The sequence below is a fragment of the Procambarus clarkii genome, chromosome 35 (assembly GCF_040958095.1).
Source record: "Procambarus clarkii isolate CNS0578487 chromosome 35, FALCON_Pclarkii_2.0, whole genome shotgun sequence".
In the NCBI taxonomy this organism is placed as follows: Eukaryota; Metazoa; Arthropoda; class Malacostraca; order Decapoda; family Cambaridae; genus Procambarus; species Procambarus clarkii.
Window position 1 is genome coordinate 22764213 of NC_091184.1, and position 22500 is coordinate 22786712.

At 41.5% G+C, this 22500-nt stretch overlaps 1 long non-coding RNA gene across 1 annotated transcript in view; it reads right to left on the bottom strand.

Moving 5' to 3' along the window:
- The window catches only part of LOC138371269 (uncharacterized), a 474806-nt gene that overhangs the window by 215395 nt on the left and 236911 nt on the right, over nucleotides 1–22500 (bottom strand). The window lies entirely within an intron of this gene.

Genomic DNA, 22500 nt, shown 5'->3' on the forward strand with positions numbered 1-22500 from the left:
GGACAGGGGGAATAAGGTGGGAGGGGGGACATGATGGGAATGGGGAAGGGGTGTCAGGGTCAGAATGGGGTGTTTTGGGTGGGGGCAGGTAGGGTGAGGGGAAGGGAGGGTTTCTATGCAGAGGGAGGTGGTGGTGTTGCCCCCCCCCTCTGGTGTTGCTGGGATGCTGGTTTTGGGTTCTCCTCTTGTCTCTGGGACTGTTGTGTTGAGGGCTGTGATTTTCTGGTTTGCTCCTCTCTCCCTGCGCTTCCTCCTTGCCTCTGCTGCCCTGGCTCTCTCCTCCTTCGCCCTCTCCCTCTGCAAGAATACTTTTTTGTATCCCTCCATATGCTGCAGACGACTCTTCCTTTCGAGAATGTCCTCCTTCGTGGTTTGGTTTGTAAACACCACCTTTACAAGTCGGTTTCTGTCCTTGTTGTACCAGCCCAACCTGAAAACTTTCTCTATGTTATGTACAGCCCCTTCCATCTGTAACCCCTTCAGTAGCCCATGTACTGCCTCTCTTTCCTTGCCATTCCATTCTTGCCTGTTGGATCCTGCCTTGCCTGTGTGTGTGTGTTTGTTTGTGTGTGTGTGTGTGTGTGTGTGTGTGTGTGTGTGTGTGTGTGTGTGTGTGTGTGTGTGTGTGTGTGTGTGTGTGTGTGTGTGTGTGTGTGTGTGTGTGTACTCACCTATATGTACTCACCTATATGTGCTTGCAGGATCGAGCATTGACTCTTGGATCCCGCCTTTCTAGCTATCGGTTGTTTACAGCAATGACTCCTGTCCCATTTCCCTATCATACCTAGTTTTAAAAGTATGAATAGTATTTGCTTCCACAACCTGTTCCCCAAGTGCATTCCATTTTTTCTACTACTCTCACGCTAAAAGAAAACTTCCTAACATCTCTGTGACTCATCTGAGTTTCCAGTTTCCACCCATGTCCCCTCGTTCTGTTATTATTACGTGTGAACATTTGATCTATTTCCACTTTGTCAATTCCCCTGAGTATTTTATATGTCCCTATCATATCTCCTCTCTCCCTTCTTTTCTCTAGTGTCGTAAGGTTCAGTTCCTTCAGCCGCTCTTCATATCCCATCCCTCGTAGCTCTGGGACAAGCCTCGTCGCAAACCTCTGAACCTTCTCCAGTTTCTTTATGTGTTTCTTCAGGTGGGGGCTCCATGATGGCGCGGCATACTCTAAGACGGGTCTCACGTAGGCAGTGTAAAGCGCCCTAAAAGCTTCCTCATTTAGGTTTCTGAATGAAGTTCTAATTTTCGCCAGTGTAGAGTACGCTGCTGTCGTTATCCTATTTATATGTGCCTCAGGAGTTAGATTAGGTGTCACATCCACTCCCAGGTCTCTTTCTCGAATCGTTACAGGTAGGCTGTTCCCCTTCATTGTGTACTGTCCCTTTGGTCTCCTGTCACCTGATCCCATTTCCATAACTTTACATTTACTGGTGTTAAACTCCAGTAGCCATTTCTCTGACCATCTCTGCAGCCTGTTTAAGTCCTCTTGGAGGATCCTACAATCCTCGTCTGTCACAACTCTTCTCATTAATTTTGCGTCATCTGCAAACATCGACATGTATGATTCCACTCCTGTAAACATATCATTTACGTAAATTAGAAAGAGGATTGGTCCCAGCACCGATCCTTGAGGTACTCCACTTGTTACTGTTCGCCAGTCCGACTTTTCGCCCCTTACCATTACCCTCTGGCTCCTTCCTGTTAGGTAGTTCTTCACCCATACTAGGGCCTTTCCGCTTACTCCTGCCTGCCTCTCAAGTTTGTATAGCAGTTTCATGTGCGGTACCGTATCAAAGGCCTTTTGGCAGTCAAGAAATATGCAGTCTGCCCAGCCTTCTCTGTCCTGCCTTATCCTTGTTACTTTATCATAGAATTCTAAAAGGTTTGTTAGGCATGATTTCCCTGTCCAGAACCCATGTTGGTGCTTGTTTACAAACCCAATGCTCTCCAGGTGCTCAACAAGTCTTAGCCTAATTATTCTTTCAAGTATTTTGCAGGGGATGCTTGTCAGTGATACGGGTCTGTAGTTAAGTGCCTCCTCCCTATCCCCCTTTTTGAAAATCGGTACGACATTTGCCTCCTTCCAGCAACTGGGCAATTCTCCCGACATAAGTGACTCATTGAAGATCATTGCCAGAGGCACGCTGAGAGCCTGCGCTGCCTCTTTAAGTATCCACGGTGATACTTTGTCTGGTCCAACAGCTTTATTTGCATCCAGTGTTGTCAACTGTTTCATTACATCCTCTGCTGTCACCTCTATATCTGATAGTCTTTCATCTTGGGTAATCTCTTCTAACAATGGGAGCTGCTCAGGCTCGGTAGTGAACACTCCATGGAATTTTGCATTCAGTACCTCGCAGATTTCCTTGTCGCTTTCTGTATATGCCCCTTCTGTTTTCCTCAGTCTTGTCACTTGGTCATTTACCGACATCTTCCTTCTTATATGGCTATGTAGTAATTTTGGTTGCTTTTTCGCTTTGACTGCAATATCGTTCTCATAATTTCTTTCCGACACTCGTCTTATGTTAATGTAATCATTCCTAGCTCTGTTACATCTAATCCTGTTGTCCTCTGTCCTTTGTCTTCTGTACTTCCTCCACTCCCTCCTGCTTCTCACCTTTGCTTCCTGACACTGTCTATTAAACCATGGGTTATTATATTCCCTCCTGCTTTTTTCCTTTATTGTTGGAATAAATCTATCTTCAGCCTCCTTGCATTTCAATATGACTTGGTTCATCATACCTTGCACTGTTTTTCCTCTAAGTTCTTCCTCCTGTTCTTCCTAAGTTCTGTGTGTGTGTGAGTGTGTGTGTGTGTGTGTGTGTGTGTGTGTGTGTGTGTGTGTGTGTGTGTGTGTGTGTGTGTGTGTGTGTGTGTGTGTGTGTGTGTGTGTGTGTGTGTGTGTGTGTGTGTGTGTGTGTGGAAAAAAATTGGTAACAGTTGATTGATTGAGAGTTTGCAGGCCGAAAGAGCAGAGCTCAACCCCCGCAAGCACAACTAGGTGAATACACACTATATCCTCACTGTAACCATCTTCACTACACACACACTATACTGTAACCATCCTCACTATAAACACACACTATACTGTAACCATCTTCACTACACACACACTATATTGTAACCATCTTCACTACACACACACTATATTGTAACCATCTTCACTATAAACACACTATACTGTAACAATCTTCACTACACACACTCACACACTATACTGTAACCATCTTCACTACATACACAATACTGTAACCATCTTCACTACACACACTATACTGTAACCATCTTCACTACATACACAATACTGCAACCATCTTCACTACACACACTATACTGTAACCATTTTCACTACACACACTATACTGTAACCATCTTCACTACACACACTATACTGTAACCATCTTCACTACACACACTATACTGTAACCATCTTCACTACACACACTATACTGTAATCATCTTCACTACACTGTAACCATCTTCACTACACATACACTATACTGTAACCATCTTCACTACACACACTATACTGTAACCATCTTCACTACACTGTAACCATCTTCACTACACACACTATACTGTAACCATCTTCACTACACACACTATACTGTAACCATCTTCACTACACATTTTCTTCACTGTAATCATCTTCACTACACAAAAACTTCACTGTAATCATTTTCACTTCACACAATATCTTCACTGTAATCATCTTCATTATACACTAGTTTCATCACTGTAGCTTAACAACACAGTCGTCAACAATGTCGATCTTCACTACAAATAACTATCATCACTAACCATATTTACTACGCACTATCTTTACCACTGTAATCATCTTAAATAGTCACAACCATCATCACTGTAACCGTATTTACTTCACACATCCTAAAACACTGTAATCATCTACACTGTAACGACCAGCCTCGTAACTGTAGCCATCTTCCCTAAATACTTAACTTCTCATCACCACCACACAACACCCACCACCACACAATATCTACCATCACTATACATCACCACCACACAACACCTACCGTCACTACACATCACCACCACCACACAACACCCACCACCATCACTATACATCACCACCACACAACACCTTCCGTCACTACACATCACCATCACACAACAACCATCATTACACATCACCACCACACAACACCTACCGTCACTACTCATCACCACAACCACACAACACCCACCACCAACACTATACATCACCACCACACAACTGTTACGGACCCGAGCCCAGCGTCCGAGCACGGAGCAGGGACGACCGCGCCATCTGTGGGTCAGCTCCCGAAACCCCCTCCAAATGGACGACGCCATCTAGTGAGGACAGGAAATACCGGCCACAAAGGCTGGTTTCCCGTGCTGATCAGCTCATAACACAGCCGCTGCTGACCTCTGGTGAGGTGACGCTTAGACAGCAACGCCATCTATGGAGTGGATAGGTGGGCGTTTGTGTCTAAGCCTGTAAGTGAGGTGCCCTAGAGTGTAACTAGTACTGATGACGTGTCTGATTACAGAGTCGACCTGGGACTGCTGTAATGAACGTTGGATCATTCTACCTAAGGCAGCCATAGAATCTCAGTGTTAGCTGCAGAAGTTGTGAGTCACCCCCCGGATGAACACTGTTGTGTTAGCCTGCCTGTGACGTGGCAGTTGAGGATTTGTCGTACCCAGGGCTGACTGGAGGAGAAGACTATCCACTGGGGTGTTGAGGTGAGGAGAGTGATCTGTGAAGTCACAAGAGGCTCCTGCCTAGGGCTCACAACCCTAGTATCGGTCGTGGAGTGGCCTAACCTGCGAAACTGATTGGAACCTGCCAGCTACAGGCTGGATTTGTGGTTGAAGGCCTCCACGACGATGCCTCCAGTGGAACTGTGATTTGGCTGGCCTGTGGCCAGGGTAGACTCGAGAGAATCGAAGGATTCATCGTGAGGCCACAAGAGAACCAGGACCACTCGTCTTGAGCACCGTGAACGTCTTGAGTCTTCGGAGGAAGACAAGCGATTGTAAATAAGTGTAGTAATAATAACAGCGTGTGACTGTTTATATATTTATTGGTGGTGGTGAATATATATTTATTTCTGAGCAGTTTTATCCCTTCCCCTTTAATTTACTTGCGTTACGGAGCACACCCCGTGAAAGCTACTACTAGCTTGGGGCCGGATACCCAAGCTCTACTAACATCAGAGAAAGAACCCAGTTGCGACCCTAGAGAGCCGTAACAACAATACCTTCCGTCACTAAACATCACCATCACACAACACCTACCATCACTCCACATCACCACCACACAACACCTACCGTCACTACACACCACCACCACACAACACCTACCGTCACTACACACCACACAACACCCACCACCATCACTATACATTACCACCACACAACACCTTCCGTCACTACACATCACCACACAACACCCATCACCATCACACAACACACGTCACCATCACTACACAACATCACCTGAGAGTAGACATTATCCAAACACTAAACACCACAAGCTCATGTGAACAGGACATCATTAGCACCATATGGGAAGTTACCAAACATAAGAACGTCATTTAAAAAACTAAATTAAGAGGATTCCAAATCCACACATACTACATATGTGAGACCATTTCCTAAGTATGCAGCGACAGCAGGGAACCCACACCTTATGAAGCATAAATAAAAACGAAAAAATGTTCAGAAGTTTGCCACAAGAATTGAGAGGCCTCAGCTTCGAGGACAGGTTGAGAGAACAATCTTAGAGGAGAGAAGAGAGAGAGGGGGGATATGTTAACGACGTATAAGCTCCTGAAGAGAATAGATAAAGTTAATAAAGGGCTATTATTTCAATGTAAAAGACGTAAGATGTGAGTACATCACTACAACAAGGCACCGCACTTACTAGACCAGTCGAACTATTAGTATGACTAATTCTTGCATCTGGTATATTATTACCTGATGTATTCTTCAGGTTCTAGATAGTGTGAAGCGACCTACCATGGAGAAGGAAAAGGTCTCCGGCGACGATGGCCGCCACCAGAAGAAAACCAAGGGAGTCCGCTTCGCAGAAAACATCGTGAGTCAGGTGCACGTCCTCGAGGACTGGGCCTACGAGAGTTGGGTGTTTAGGAAAGAGGGAAAGAACTGGATTGCCGCAGGCTCATTCCGTCGCCGCTTTGGCAGAAGGTGCCGCGCGACCGAAGACTTGCTGAAGGCTGACAAGGTCTTTGACCTCCTGCACAGGGAGAAAATATTTGCACAGAGATTTAAGGATTCTTCACTCACACAGTGATTTGTAAAATGATTATCTGAATATAATCTTTTTTGTTTTAATAATCATATTCCTATAATTGTTTTTTATTTCGTTAACAAACTGTGTGTGTGTGTGTGTGTGTGTGTGTATACTCGCCTAGTTGTGCTTGCGGGGGTTGCGCTCTGGCTCTTTGGTGCCGCCTCTCAACCGTCAATCAACAGGTGTACAGGTTCCTGAGCCAATTGGGCTCTATGATGTCTACACTTGAAACTGTGTATGGAGTCAGCCTCCACCACATCACTTCCTAATGCATTCCATTTGTCAACCTCTCTGACACTAAAAAAAGTTCTTTCGAATATCTCTGTGGCTCATTTGGGCACTCAGTTTTAACCTGTGTCCCCTAGCGCGTGTGCCCCTTGTGTTAAATAGCCTGTCTTTATCCAATCAATTCCCTTGAGAATGTTGAATGTGGTGATCTTGTCCCCCATAACTCTTCTGTCTTATGTCTTCTGAGGTTTAAGTGTGTGTGTGTGTGTGTGTGTGTGTGTGTGTGTGTGTGTGTGTGTGTGTGTGTGTGTGTGTGTGTGTGTGTGTGTGTGTGTGTGTGTGTGTGTGTGTGTGTGTGTGTGTGTGTGTGTGTGTGTGGAAAAAATTGGTAACAGTTGATTGATTGAGAGTTTGCAGGCCGAAAGAGCAGAGCTCAACCCCCGCAAGCACAACAAGGTGAATACACACTATATCCTCACTGTAACCATCTTCACTACACACACACTATACTGTAACCATCATCACTATAAACACACACTATACTGTAACCATCTTCACTATAAACACACACTATACTGTAACCATCTTCACTATAAACACACACTATACTGTAACCATCTTCACTACACACACACTATACTGTAACCATCTTCACTATACACACACTATACTGTAACCTTCACTACACACACAATACTGTAACCATCTTCACTACACACACTATAATGTAATTATCTTCACTACATACACAATACTGCAACCATCTTCACTACACACACTATACTGTAACCATTTTCTCTACACACACTATACTGTAACCATCTTCACTACACACACTATACTGTAACCATATTCACTACACACACTATACTGTAACCATCTTCACTACACACACTACACTGTAACCATCTTCACTACACACACACTATACAGTAAACATCTTCACTACACACACTGTACTGTAACCATCTTCACTACACACACTACACTGTAACCATCTTCACTACACACACTATACAGTAACCATCTTCACTACATACACAATACTGTAACCATCTTCACACAATAATACTGTAACCATCGTCACACAATAATACTGTAACCATCTTCACTACACACACTATACTGTATACTCTGACACTAAAAAAAGTTCTTTCTAATATCTCTGTGGCTCATTTGGGCACTCAGTTTCCACCTGTGTCCCCTAGTGCGTGTGCCCCTTGTGTTAAATAGCCTGTCTTTATCCAATCAATTCCCTTGAGAATCTTGAATGTGGTGATCTTGTCCCCCCTAACTCTTCTGTCTTATGTCTTCTGAGGTTTAAGTGTGTGTGTGTGTGTGTGTGTGTGTGTGTGTGTGTGTGTGTGTGTGTGTGTGTGTGTGTGTGTGTGTGTGTGTGTGTGTGTGTGTGTGTGTGTGTGTGTGTGTGTGTGTGTGTGTGTGTGTGTGTGTGGAAAAAATTGGTAACAGTTGATTGATTGAGAGTTTGCAGGCCGAAAGAGCAGAGCTCAACCCCCGCAAGCACAAGGTGAATACACACTATATCCTTACTGTAACCATCTTCACTACACACACACTATACTGTAACCATCTTCACTATTAACACACACTATACTGTAACCATCTTCACTACACACACTATACTGTAACCATCTTCACTATACACAAACTATACTGTAACCTTCTTCACTACACACACTATACTGTAACCATCTTCACTACACACACAATACTGTAACCATCTTCACTACACACACTAAAATGTAACCATCTTCACTACATACACAATACTGCAACCATCTTCACTACACACACTATACTGTAACCATTTTCACTACACACACTATACTGTAACCATCTTCACTACACACACTATACTGTAACCATCTTCACTACATACACAATACTGTAACCATCTTCACACAATAATACTGTAACCATCTTCACACAATAATACTGTAACCATCTTCACTACACACACTATACTGTATACTCTGACACTAAAAAAAGTTCTTTCTAATATCTCTGTGGCTCATTTGGGCACTCAGTTTCAACCTGTGTCCCCTAGTGCGTGTGCCTCTTGTGTTAAATAGCATGTGTTTATCCTATCAATTTCCTTGAGAATCTTGAATGTGGTGATCTTGTCCCCCCTAACTCTTCGGTCTTATGTCTTCTGAGGTTTAAGTGTGTGTGTGTGTGTGTGTGTGTGTGTGTGTGTGTGTGTGTGTGTGTGTGTGTGTGTGTGTGTGTGTGTGTGTGTGTGTGTGTGTGTGTGTGTGTGTGTGGAAAAAATTGGTAACAGTTGATTGATTGAGAGTTTGCAGGCCGAAAGAGCAGAGCTCAACCCCCGCAAGCACAACAAGGTGAATACACACTATATCCTTACTGTAACCATCTTCACTACACACACACTATACTGTAACCATCTTCACTATTAACACACACTATACTGTAACCATCTTCACTACACACACTATACTGTAACCATCTTCACTATACACAAACTATACTGTAACCTTCTTCACTACACACACTATACTGTAACCATCTTCACTACACACACTATACTGTAACCATCTTCACTACACACACAATACTGTAACCATCTTCACTACACACACTATAATGTAACCATCTTCACTACATACACAATACTGCAACCATCTTCACTACACACTCTATACTGTAACCATTTTCACTACACACACTATACTGTAACCATCTTCACTACACACACTATACTGTAACCATCTTCACTACATACACAATACTGTAACCATCTTCACACAATAATACTGTAACCATCTTCACACAATAATACTGTAACCATCTTCACTACACAGACTATACTGTATACTCTGACACTAAAAAAAGTTCTTTCTAATATCTCTGTGGCTCATTTGGGCACTCAGTTTCAACCTGTGTCCCCTAGTGCGTGTGCCCCTTGTGTTAAATAGCCTGTGTTTATCCTATCAATTCCCTTGAGAATCTTGAATGTGGTGATCTTGTCCCCCCTAACTCTTCGGTCTTATGTCTTCTGAGGTTTAAGTGTGTGTGTGTGTGTGTGTGTGTGTGTGTGTGTGTGTGTGTGTGTGTGTGTGTGTGTGTGTGTGTGTGTGTGTGTGTGTGTGTGTGTGTGTGTGTGTGTGTGTGTGTGTGTGTGTGTGTGGAAAAAATTGGTAACAGTTGATTGATTGAGAGTTTGCAGGCCGAAAGAGCAGAGCTCAACCCCCGCAAGCACAACAAGGTGAATACACACTATATCCTTACTGTAACCATCTTCACTACACACACACTATACTGTAACCATCTTCACTATTAACACACATTATACTGTAACCATCTTCACTACACACACTATACTGTAACCATCTTCACTATACACAAACTATACTGTAACCTTCTTCACTACACACACTATACTGTAACCATCTTCACTACACACACTATACTGTAACCATCTTCACTACACACACAATACTGTAACCATCTTAACTACACACACTATAATGTAACCATCTTCACTACATACACAATACTGCAACCATCTTCACTACACACACTATACTGTAACCATTTTCACTACACACACTATACTGTAACCATCTTCACTACACACACTATACTGTAACCATCTTCACTACATACACAATACTGTAACCATCTTCACACAATAATACTGTAACCATCTTCACACAATAATACTGTAACCATCTTCACACAATAATACTGTAACCATCTTCACTACACACACTATACTGTATACTCTGACACTAAAAAAAGGTCTTTCTAATATCTCTGTGGCTCATTTGGGCACTCAGTTTCAACCTGTGTCCCCTAGTGCGTGTGCCCCTTGTGTTAAATAGCCTGTGTTTATCCTATCAATTCCCTTGAGAATCTTGAATGTGGTGATCTTGTCCCCCCTAACTCTTCGGTCTTATGTCTTCTGAGGTTTAAGTGTGTGTGTGTGTGTGTGTGTGTGTGTGTGTGTGTGTGTGTGTGTGTGTGTGTGTGTGTGTGTGTGTGTGTGTGTGTGTGTGTGTGTGTGTGTGTGTGTGTATGTGTGTGTGTGTGTGTGTGGAAAAAATTGGTAACAGTTGATTGATTGAGAGTTTGCAGGCCGAAAGAGCAGAGCTCAACCCCCGCAAGCACAACAAGGTGAATACACACTATATCCTTACTGTAACCATCTTCACTACACACACACTATACTGTAACCATCTTCACTATTAACACACACTATACTGTAACCATCTTCACTACACACACTATACTGTAACCATCTTCACTATACACAAACTATACTGTAACCTTCTTCACTACACACACTATACTGTAACCATCTTCACTACACACACTATACTGTAACCATCTTCACTACACACACAATACTGTAACCATCTTCACAACACACACTATAATGTAACCATCTTCACTACATACACAATACTGCAACCATCTTCACTACACACACTATACTGTAACCATTTTCACTACACACACAATACTGTAACCATCTTCACTACACACACTATACTGTAACCATCTTCACTACATACACAATACTGTAACCATCTTCACACAATAATACTGTAACCATCTTCACACAATAATACTGTAACCATCTTCACTACACACACTATACTGTATACTCTGACACTAAAAAAAGTTCTTTCTAATATCTCTGTGGCTCATTTGGGCACTCAGTTTCAACCTGTGTCCCCTAGTGCGTGTGCCCCTTGTGTTAAATAGCCTGTGTTTATCCTATCAATTCCCTTGAGAATCTTGAATGTGGTGATCTTGTCCCCCCTAACTCTTCGGTCTTATGTCTTCTGAGGTTTAAGTGTGTGTGTGTGTGTGTGTGTGTGTGTGTGTGTGTGTGTGTGTGTGTGTGTGTGTGTGTGTGTGTGTGTGTGTGTGTGTGTGTGTGTGTGTGTGTGTGTGTGTGTGTGGAAAAAATTGGTAACAGTTGATTGATTGAGAGTTTGCAGGCCGAAAGAGCAGAGCTCAACCCCCGCAAGCACAACAAGGTGAATACACACTATATCCTTACTGTAACCATCTTCACTACACACACACTATACTGTAACCATCTTCACTATTAACACACACTATACTGTAACCATCTTCACTACACACACTATACTGTAACCATCTTCACTATACACAAACTATACTGTAACCTTCTTCACTACACACACTATACTGTAACCATCTTCACTACACACACTATACTGTAACCATCTTCACTACACACACAATACTGTAACCATCTTCACTACACACACTATAATGTAACCATCTTCACTACATACACAATACTGCAACCATCTTCACTACACACACTATACTGTAACCATTTTCACTACACACACTATACTGTAACCATCTTCACTACACACACTATACTGTAACCATCTTCACTACATACACAATACTGTAACCATCTTCGCACAATAATACTGTAACCATCTTCACACAATAATACTGTAACCATCTTCACTACACACACTATACTGTATACTCTGACACTAAAAAAAGTTCTTTCTAATATCTCTGTGGCTCATTTGGGCACTCAGTTTCAACCTGTGTCCCCTAGTGCGTGTGCCCCTTGTGTTAAATAGCCTGTGTTTATCCTATCAATTCCCTTGAGAATCTTGAATGTGGTGATCTTGTCCCCCCTAACTCTTCGGTCTTATGTCTTCTGAGGTTTAAGTGTGTGTGTGTGTGTGTGTGTGTGTGTGTGTGTGTGTGTGGAAAAAATTGGTAACAGTTGATTGATTGAGAGTTTGCAGGCCGAAAGAGCAGAGCTCATCCCCCGCAAGCACAACAAGGTGAATACACACTATATCCTTACTGTAACCATCTTCACTACACACACACTATACTGTAACCATCTTCACTATTAACACACACTATACTGTAACCATCTTCACTACACACACTATACTGTAACCATCTTCACTATACACAAACTATACTGTAACCTTCTTCACTACACACACTATACTGTAACCATCTTCACTACACACACAATACTGTAACCATCTTCACTACACACACTATAATGTAACCATCTTCACTACATACACAATACTGCAACCATCTTCACTACACACACTATACTGTAACCATTTTCACTACACACACTATACTGTAACCATCTTCACTACACACACTATACTGTAACCATCTTCACTACATACACAATACTGTAACCATCTTCACACAATAATACTGTAACCATCTTCACACAATAATACTGTAACCATCTTCACACAATAATACTGTAACCATCTTCACTACACACACTATACTGTATACTCTGACACTAAAAAAAGTTCTTTCTAATATCTCTGTGGCTCATTTGGGCACTCAGTTTCAACCTGTGTCCCCTAGTGCGTGTGCCCCTTGTGTTAAATAGCCTGTGTTTATCCTATCAATTCCCTTGAGAATCTTGAATGTGGTGATCTTGTCCCCCCTAACTCTTCGGTCTTATGTCTTCTGAGGTTTAAGTGTGTGTGTGTGTGTGTGTGTGTGTGTGTGTGTGTGTGTGTGTGTGGAAAAAATTGGTAACAGTTGATTGATTGAGAGTTTGCAGGCCGAAAGAGCAGAGCTCAACCCCCGCAAGCACAACAAGGTGAATACACACTATATCCTTACTGTAACCATCTTCACTACACACACACTATACTGTAACCATCTTCACTATTAACACACACTATACTGTAACCATCTTCACTACACACACTATACTGTAACCATCTTCACTATACACAAACTATACTGTAACCTTCTTCACTACACACACTATACTGTAACCATCTTCACTACACACACAATACTGTAACCATCTTCACTACACACACTATAATGTAACCATCTTCACTACATACACAATACTGCAACCATCTTCACTACACACACTATACTGTAACCATTTTCACTACACACACTATACTGTAACCATCTTCACTACACACACTATACTGTAACCATCTTCACTACATACACAATACTGTAACCATCTTCACACAATAATACTGTAACCATCTTCACACAATAATACTGTAACCATCTTCACTACACACACTATACTGTATACTCTGACACTAAAAAAAGTTCTTTCTAATATCTCTGTGGCTCATTTGGGCACTCAGTTTCAACCTGTGTCCCCTAGTGCGTGTGCCCCTTGTGTTAAATAGCCTGTGTTTATCCTATCAATTCCCTTGAGAATCTTGAATGTGGTGATCTTGTCCCCCCTAACTCTTCGGTCTTATGTCTTCTGAGGTTTAAGTGTGTGTGTGTGTGTGTGTGTGTGTGTGTGTGTGTGTGTGTGTGTGTGTGTGTGTGTGTGTGTGTGTGTGTGTGTGTGTGTGTGTGTGTGTGTGTGTGTGTGTGTGTGGAAAAAATTGGTAACAGTTGATTGATTGAGAGTTTGCAGGCCGAAAGAGCAGAGCTCAACCCCCTCAAGCACAACAAGGTGAATACACACTATATCCTTACTGTAACCATCTTCACTACACACACACTATACTGTAACCATCTTCACTATTAACACACACTATACTGTAACCATCTTCACTACACACACTATACTGTAACCATCTTCACTATACACAAACTATACTGTAACCTTCTTCACTACACACACTATACTGTAACCATCTTCACTACACACACTATACTGTAACCATCTTCACTACACACACAATACTGTAACCATCTTCACTACACACACTATAATGTAACCATCTTCACTACATACACAATACTGCAACCATCTTCACTACACACACTATACTGTAACCATTTTCACTACACACACTATACTGTAACCATCTTCACTACACACACTATACTGTAACCATCTACACTACATACACAATACTGCAACCATCTTCGCACAATAATACTGTAACCATCTTCACACAATAATACTGTAACCATCTTCACTACACACACTATACTGTATACTCTGACACTAAAAAAAGTTCTTTCTAATATCTCTGTGGCTCATTTGGGCACTCAGTTTCAACCTGTGTCCCCTAGTGCGTGTGCCCCTTGTGTTAAATAGCCTGTGTTTATCCTATCAATTCCCTTGAGAATCTTGAATGTGGTGATCTTGTCCCCCCTAACTCTTCGGTCTTATGTCTTCTGAGGTTTAAGTGTGTGTGTGTGTGTGTGTGTGTGTGTGTGTGTGTGTGTGTGTGTGTGTGTGTGTGTGTGTGTGTGTGTGTGTGTGTGTGTGTGTGTGTGTGTGGAAAAAATTGGTAACAGTTGATTGATTGAGAGTTTGCAGGCCGAAAGAGCAGAGCTCAACCCCCGCAAGCACAACAAGGTGAATGCACACTATATCCTTACTGTAACCATCTTCACTACACACACACTATACTGTAACCATCTTCACTATTAACACACACTATACTGTAACCATCTTCACTACACACACTATACTGTAACCATCTTCACTATACACAAACTATACTGTAACCTTCTTCACTACACACACTATACTGTAACCATCTTCACTACACACACAATACTGTAACCATCTTGACTACACACACTATAATGTAACCATCTTCACTACATACACAATACTGCAACCATCTTCACTACACACACTATACTGTAACCATTTTCACTACACACACTATACTGTAACCATCTTCACTACACACACTATACTGTAACCATCTTCACTACATACACAATACTGTAACCATCTTCACACAATAATACTGTAACCATCTTCACACAATAATACTGTAACCATCTTCACACAATAATACTGTAACCATCTTCACTACACACACTATACTGTATACTCTGACACTAAAAAAAGTTCTTTCTAATATCTCTGTGGCTCATTTGGGCACTCAGTTTCAACCTTTGTCCCCTAGTGCGTGTGCCCCTTGTGTTAAATAGCCTGTGTTTATCCTATCAATTCCCTTGAGAATCTTGAATGTGGTGATCTTGTCCCCCCTAACTCTTCGGTCTTATGTCTTCTGAGGTTTAAGTGTGTGTGTGTGTGTGTGTGTGTGTGTGTGTGTGTGTGTGTGTGTGTGTGTGTGTGTGTGTGTGTGTGTGTGTGTGTGTGTGTGTGTGTGTGTGTGTGTGTGTGGAAAAAATTGGTAACAGTTGATTGATTGAGAGTTTGCAGGCCGAAAGAGCAGAGCTCAACCCCCGCAAGCACAACAAGGTGAATACACATTATATCCTTACTGTAACCATCTTCACTACACACACACTATATTGTAACCATCTTCACTATTAACACACACTATACTGTAACCATCTTCACTACACACACTATACTGTAACCATCTTCACTATACACAAACTATACTGTAACCTTCTTCACTACACACACTATACTGTAACCATCTTCACTACACACACAATACTGTAACCATCTTCACTACACACACTATAATGTAACCATCTTCACTACATACACAATACTGCAACCATCTTCACTACACACACTATACTGTAACCATTTTCACTACACACACTATACTGTAACCATCTTCACTACACACACTATACTGTAACCATCTTCACTACATACACAATACTGTAACCATCTTCACACAATAATACTGTAACCATCTTCACTACACACACTATACTGTATACTCTGACACTAAAAAAAGTTCTTTCTAATATCTCTGTGGCTCATTTGGGCACTCAGTTTCAACCTGTGTCCCCTAGTGCGTGTGCCCCTTGTGTTAAATAGCCTGTGTTTATCCAATCAATTCCCTTGAGAATCTTGAATGTGGTGATCTTGTCCCCCCTAACTCTTCGGTCTTATGTCTTCTGAGGTTTAAGTGTGTGTGTGTGTGTGTGTGTGTGTGTGTGTGTGTGTGTGTGTGTGTGTGTGTGTGTGTGTGTGTGTGTGTGTGTGTGTGTGTGTGTGTGTGTGTGTGTGTGTGTGTGTGTGTGGAAAAAATTGGTAACAGTTGATTGATTGAGAGTTTGCAGGCCGAAAGAGCAGAGCTCAACCCCCGCAAGGACAACAAGGTGAATACACACTATATCCTTACTGTAACCATCTTCACTACACACACACTATACTGTAACCATCTTCACTATTAACACACACTATACTGTAACCATCTTCACTACACACACTATACTGTAACCATCTTCACTATACACAAACTATACTGTAACCTTCTTCACTACACACACTATACTGTAACCATCTTCACTACACACACTATAATGTAACCATCTTCACTACATACACAATACTGCAACCATCTTCACTACACACACTATACTGTAACCATTTTCACTACACACACTATATTGTAACCATCTTCACTACACACACTATACTGTAACCATCTTCACTACATACACATTACTGTAACCATCTTCACACAATAATACTGTAACCATCTTCACACAATAATACTGTAACCATCTTCACTACACACACTATACTGTATACTCTGACACTAAAAAAAGTTCTTTCTAATATCTCTGTGGCTCATTTGGGCACTCAGTTTCAACCTGTGTCTCCTAGTGCGTGTGCCCCTTGTGTTAAGTAGCCTGTGTTTATCCTATCAATTCCCTTGAGAATCTTGAATGTGGTGATCTTGTCCCCCCTAACTCTTCGGTCGTATGTCTTCTGAGGTTTAAGTGTGTGTGTGTGTGTGTGTGTGTGTGTGTGTGTGTGTGTGTGTGTGTGTGTGTGTGTGTGTGTGTGTGTGCGTGTGTGTGTGGAAAAAATTGGTAACAGTTGATTGATTGAGAGTTTGCAGGCCGGAAGAGCAGAGCTCAACCCCCGCAAGCACAACAAGGTGAATACACACTATATCCTTACTGTAACCATCTTCACTACACACACACTATACTGTAACCATCTTCACTATTAACACACACTATACTGTAACCATCTTCACTACACACACTATACTGTAACCATCTTCACTATACACAAACTATACTGTAACCTTCTTCACTACACACACTATACTGTAACCATCTTCACTACACACACAATACTGTAACCATCTTCACTACACACACTATAATGTAACCATCTTCACTACATACACAATACTGCAACCATCTTCACTACACACACTATACTGTAACCATTTTCACTACACACACTATACTGTAACCATCTTCACTACACACACTATACTGTAACCATCTTCACTACATACACAATACTGTAACCATCTTCACACAATAATACTGTAACCATCTTCACACAATAATACTGTAACCATCTTCACTACACACACTATACTGTATACTCTGACACTAAAAAAAGTTATTTCTAATATCTCTGTGGCTCATTTGGGCACTCAGTTTCAACCTGTGTCCCCTAGTGCGTGTGCCCCTTGTGTTAAATAGCCTGTGTTTATCCTATCAATTCCCTTGAGAATCTTGAATGTGGTGATCTTGTCCCCCCTAACTCTTCGGTCTTATGTCTTCTGAGGTTTAAGTGTGTGTGTGTGTGTGTGTGTGTGTGTGTGTGTGTGTGTGTGTGTGTGTGTGTGTGTGTGTGTGTGTGTGTGTGTGTGTGTGTGTGTGTGTGTGTGTGTGTGTGTGTGTGTGTGTGTGTGTGTGTGTGTGTGTGGAAAAAATTGGTAACAGTTGATTGATTGAGAGTTTGCAGGCCGAAAGAGCAGAGCTCAACCCCCGCAAGCACAACAAGGTGAATACACACTATATCCTTACTGTAACCATCTTCACTACACACACACTATACTGTAACCATCTTCACTATTAACACACACTATACTGTAACCATCTTCACTACACACACTATACTTTAACCATCTTCACTATACACAAACTATACTGTAACCTTCTTCACTACACACACTATACTGTAACCATCTTCACTACACACACATTACTGTAACCATCTTCACTACACACACTATAATGTAACCATCTTCACTACATACACAATACTGCAACCATCTTCACTACACACACTATACTGTAACCATTTTCACTACACACACTATACTGTAACCATCTTCACTACACACACTATACTGTAACCATCTTCACAACATACACAATACTGTAACCATCTTCACACAATAATACTGTAACCATCTTCACACAATAATACTGTAACCATCTTCACTACACACACTATACTGTATACTCTGACACTAAAAAAAGTTCTTTCTAATATCTCTGTGGCTCATTTGGGCACTCAGTTTCAACCTGTGTCCCCTAGTGCGTGTGCCCCTTGTGTTAAATAGCCTGTGTTTATCCTATCAATTCCCTTGAGAATCTTGAATGTGGTGATCTTGTCCCCCCTAACTCTTCGGTCTTATGTCTTCTGAGGTTTAAGTGTGTGTGTGTGTGTGTGTGTGTGTGTGTGTGTGTGTGTGTGTGTGTGTGTGTGTGTGTGTGTGTGTGTGTGTGTGTGTGTGTGTGTGGAAAAAATTGGTAACAGTTGATTGATTGAGAGTTTGCAGGCCGAAAGAGCAGAGCTCAACCCCCGCAAGCACAACAAGGTGAATACACACTATATCCTTACTGTAACCATCTTCAATACACACACACTATACTGTAACCATCTTCACTATTAACACACACTATACTGTAACCATCTTCACTACACACACTATACTGTAACCATCTTCACTATACACAAACTATACTGTAACCTTCTTCACTACACACACTATACTGTAACCATCTTCACTACACACACAATACTGTAACCATCTTCACTACACACACTATAATGTAACCATCTTCACTACATACACAATACTGCAACCATCTTCACTACACACACTATACTGTAACCATTTTCACTACACACACTATACTGTAACCATCTTCACTACACACACTATACTGTAACCATCTTCACTACATACACAATACTGTAACCATCTTCACACAATAATACTGTAACCATCTTCACACAATAATACTGTAACCATCTTCACACAATAATACTGTAACCATCTTCACTACACACACTATACTGTATACTCTGACACTAAAAAAAGTTCTTTCTAATATCTCTGTGGCTCATTTGGGCACTCAGTTTCAACCTGTGTCCCCTAGTGCGTGTGCCCCTTGTGTTAAATAGCCTGTGTTTATCCTATCAATTCCCTTGAGAATCTTGAATGTGGTGATCTTGTCCCCCCTAACTCTTCGGTCTTATGTCTTCTGAGGTTTAAGTGTGTGTGTGTGTGTGAGTGTGTGTGTGTGTGTGTGTGTGTGTGTGTGTGTGTGTGTGTGTGTGTGTGTGTGTGTGTGTGTGTGTGTGTGTGTGTGTGTGTGTGTGTGTGTGTGTGTGTGTGTGTGTGTGTGTGTGTGTGTGGAAAAAATTGGTAACAGTTGATTGATTGAGAGTTTGCAGGCCGAAAGAGCAGAGCTCAACCCCTGCAAGCACAACAAGGTGAATACACACTATATCCTTACTGTAACCATCTTCACTACACACACACTATACTGTAACCATCTTCACTATTAACACACACTATACTGTAACCATCTTCACTACACACACTATACTGTAACCATCTTCACTATACACAAACTATACTGTAACCTTCTTCACTACACACACTATACTGTAACCATCTTCACTACACACACAATACTGTAACCATCTTCACTACACACACTATAATGTAACCATCTTCACTACATACACAATACTGCAACCATCTTCACTACACACACTATACTGTAACCATTTTCACTACACACACTATACTGTAACCATCTTCACTACACACACTATACTGTAACCATCTTCACTACATACACAATACTGTAACCATCTTCACACAATAATACTGTAACCATCTTCACACAATAATACTGTAACCATCTTCACTACACACACTATACTGTATACTCTGACACTAAAAAAAGTTCTTTCTAATATCTCTGTGGCTCATTTGGGCACTCAGTTTCAACCTGTGTCCCCTAGTGCGTGTGCCCCTTGTGTTAAATAGCCTGTGTTTATCCTATCAATTCCCTTGAGAATCTTGAATGTGGTGATCTTTTCCCCCCTAACTCTTCGGTCTTATGTCTTCTGAGGTTTAAGTGTGTGTGTGTGTGTGTGTGTGTGTGTGTGTGTGTGTGTGTGTGTGTGTGTGTGTGTGTGTGTGTGTGTGTGTGTGTGTGTGTGTGTGTGTGTGTGTGTGTGTGTGTGGAAAAAATTGGTAACAGTTGATTGATTGAGAGTTTGCAGGCCGAAAGAGCAGAGCTCAACCCCCGCAAGCACAACAAGGTGAATACACACTATATCCTTACTGTAACCATCTTCACTACACACACACTATACTGTAACCATCTTCACTATTAACACACACACTATACTGTAACCATCTTCACTACACACACTATACTGTAACCATCTTCACTATACACAAACTATACTGTAACCTTCTTCACTACACACACTATACTGTAACCATCTTCACTACACACACAATACTGTAACCATCTTCACTACACACACTATAATGTAACCATCTTCACTACATACACAATACTGCAACCATCTTCACTACACACACTATACTGTAACCATCTTCATTACACACACTATACTGTAACCATCTTCACTACATACACAATACTGTAACCATCTTCACACAATAATACTGTAACCATCTTCACACAATAATACTGTAACCATCTTCACTACACACACTATACTGTATACTCTGACACTAAAAAAAGTTCTTTCTAATATCTCTGTGGCTCATTTGGGCACTCAGTTTCAACCTGTGTCCCCTAGTGCGTGTGCCCCTTGTGTTAAATAGCCTGTGTTTATCCTATCAATTCCCTTGAGAATCTTGAATGTGGTGATCTTGTCCCCCCTAACTCTTCGGTCTTATGTCTTCTGAGGTTTAAGTGTGTGTGTGTGTGTGTGTGTGTGTGTGTGTGTGTGTGTGTGTGTGTGTGGAAAAAATTGGTAACAGTTGATTGATTGAGAGTTTGCAGGCCGAAAGAGCAGAGCTCAACCCCCGCAAGCACAACAAGGTGAATACACACTATATCCTTACTGTAACCATCTTCACTACACACACACTATACTGTAACCATCTTCACTATTAACACACACTATACTGTAACCATCTTCACTACACACACTATACTGTAACCATCTTCACTATACACAAACTATACTGTAACCTTCTTCACTACACACACTATACTGTAACCATCTTCACTACACACACATTACAGTAACCATCTTCACTACACACACTATAATGTAACCATCTTCACTACATACACAATACTGCAACCATCTTCACTACACACACTATACTGTAACTATTTTCACTACACACACTATTCTGTAACCATCTTCACTACACACACTATACTGTAACCATCTTCACTACATACACAATACTGTAACCATCTTCACACAATAATACTGTAACCATCTTCACACAATAATACTGTAACCATCTTCACTACACACACTATACTGTATACTCTGACACTAAAAAAAGTTCTTTCTAATATCTCTGTGGCTCATTTGGGCACTCAGTTTCAACCTGTGTCCCCTAGTGCGTGTGCCCCTTGTGTTAAATATCCTGTGTTTATCCTATCAATTCCCTTGAGAATCATGAATGTGGTGATCTTGTCCCCCCTAACTCTTCGGTCTTATGTCTTCTGAGGTTTAAGTGTGTGTGTGTGTGTGTGTGTGTGTGTGTGTGTGTGTGTGTGTGTCTGTGTGTGTGTGTGTGTGTGTGTGTGTGTGTGTGTGTGTGTGTGTGTGTGTGTGTGTGTGTGTGTGTGTGTGTGTGTGTGTGTGTGTGTGTGTGTGTGTGGAAAAAATTGGTAACAGTTGATTGATTGAGAGTTTGCAGGCCGAAAGAGCAGAGCTCAACCCCCGCAAGCACAACAAGGTGAATACACACTATATCCTTACTGTAACCATCTTCACTACACACACACTATACTGTAACCAT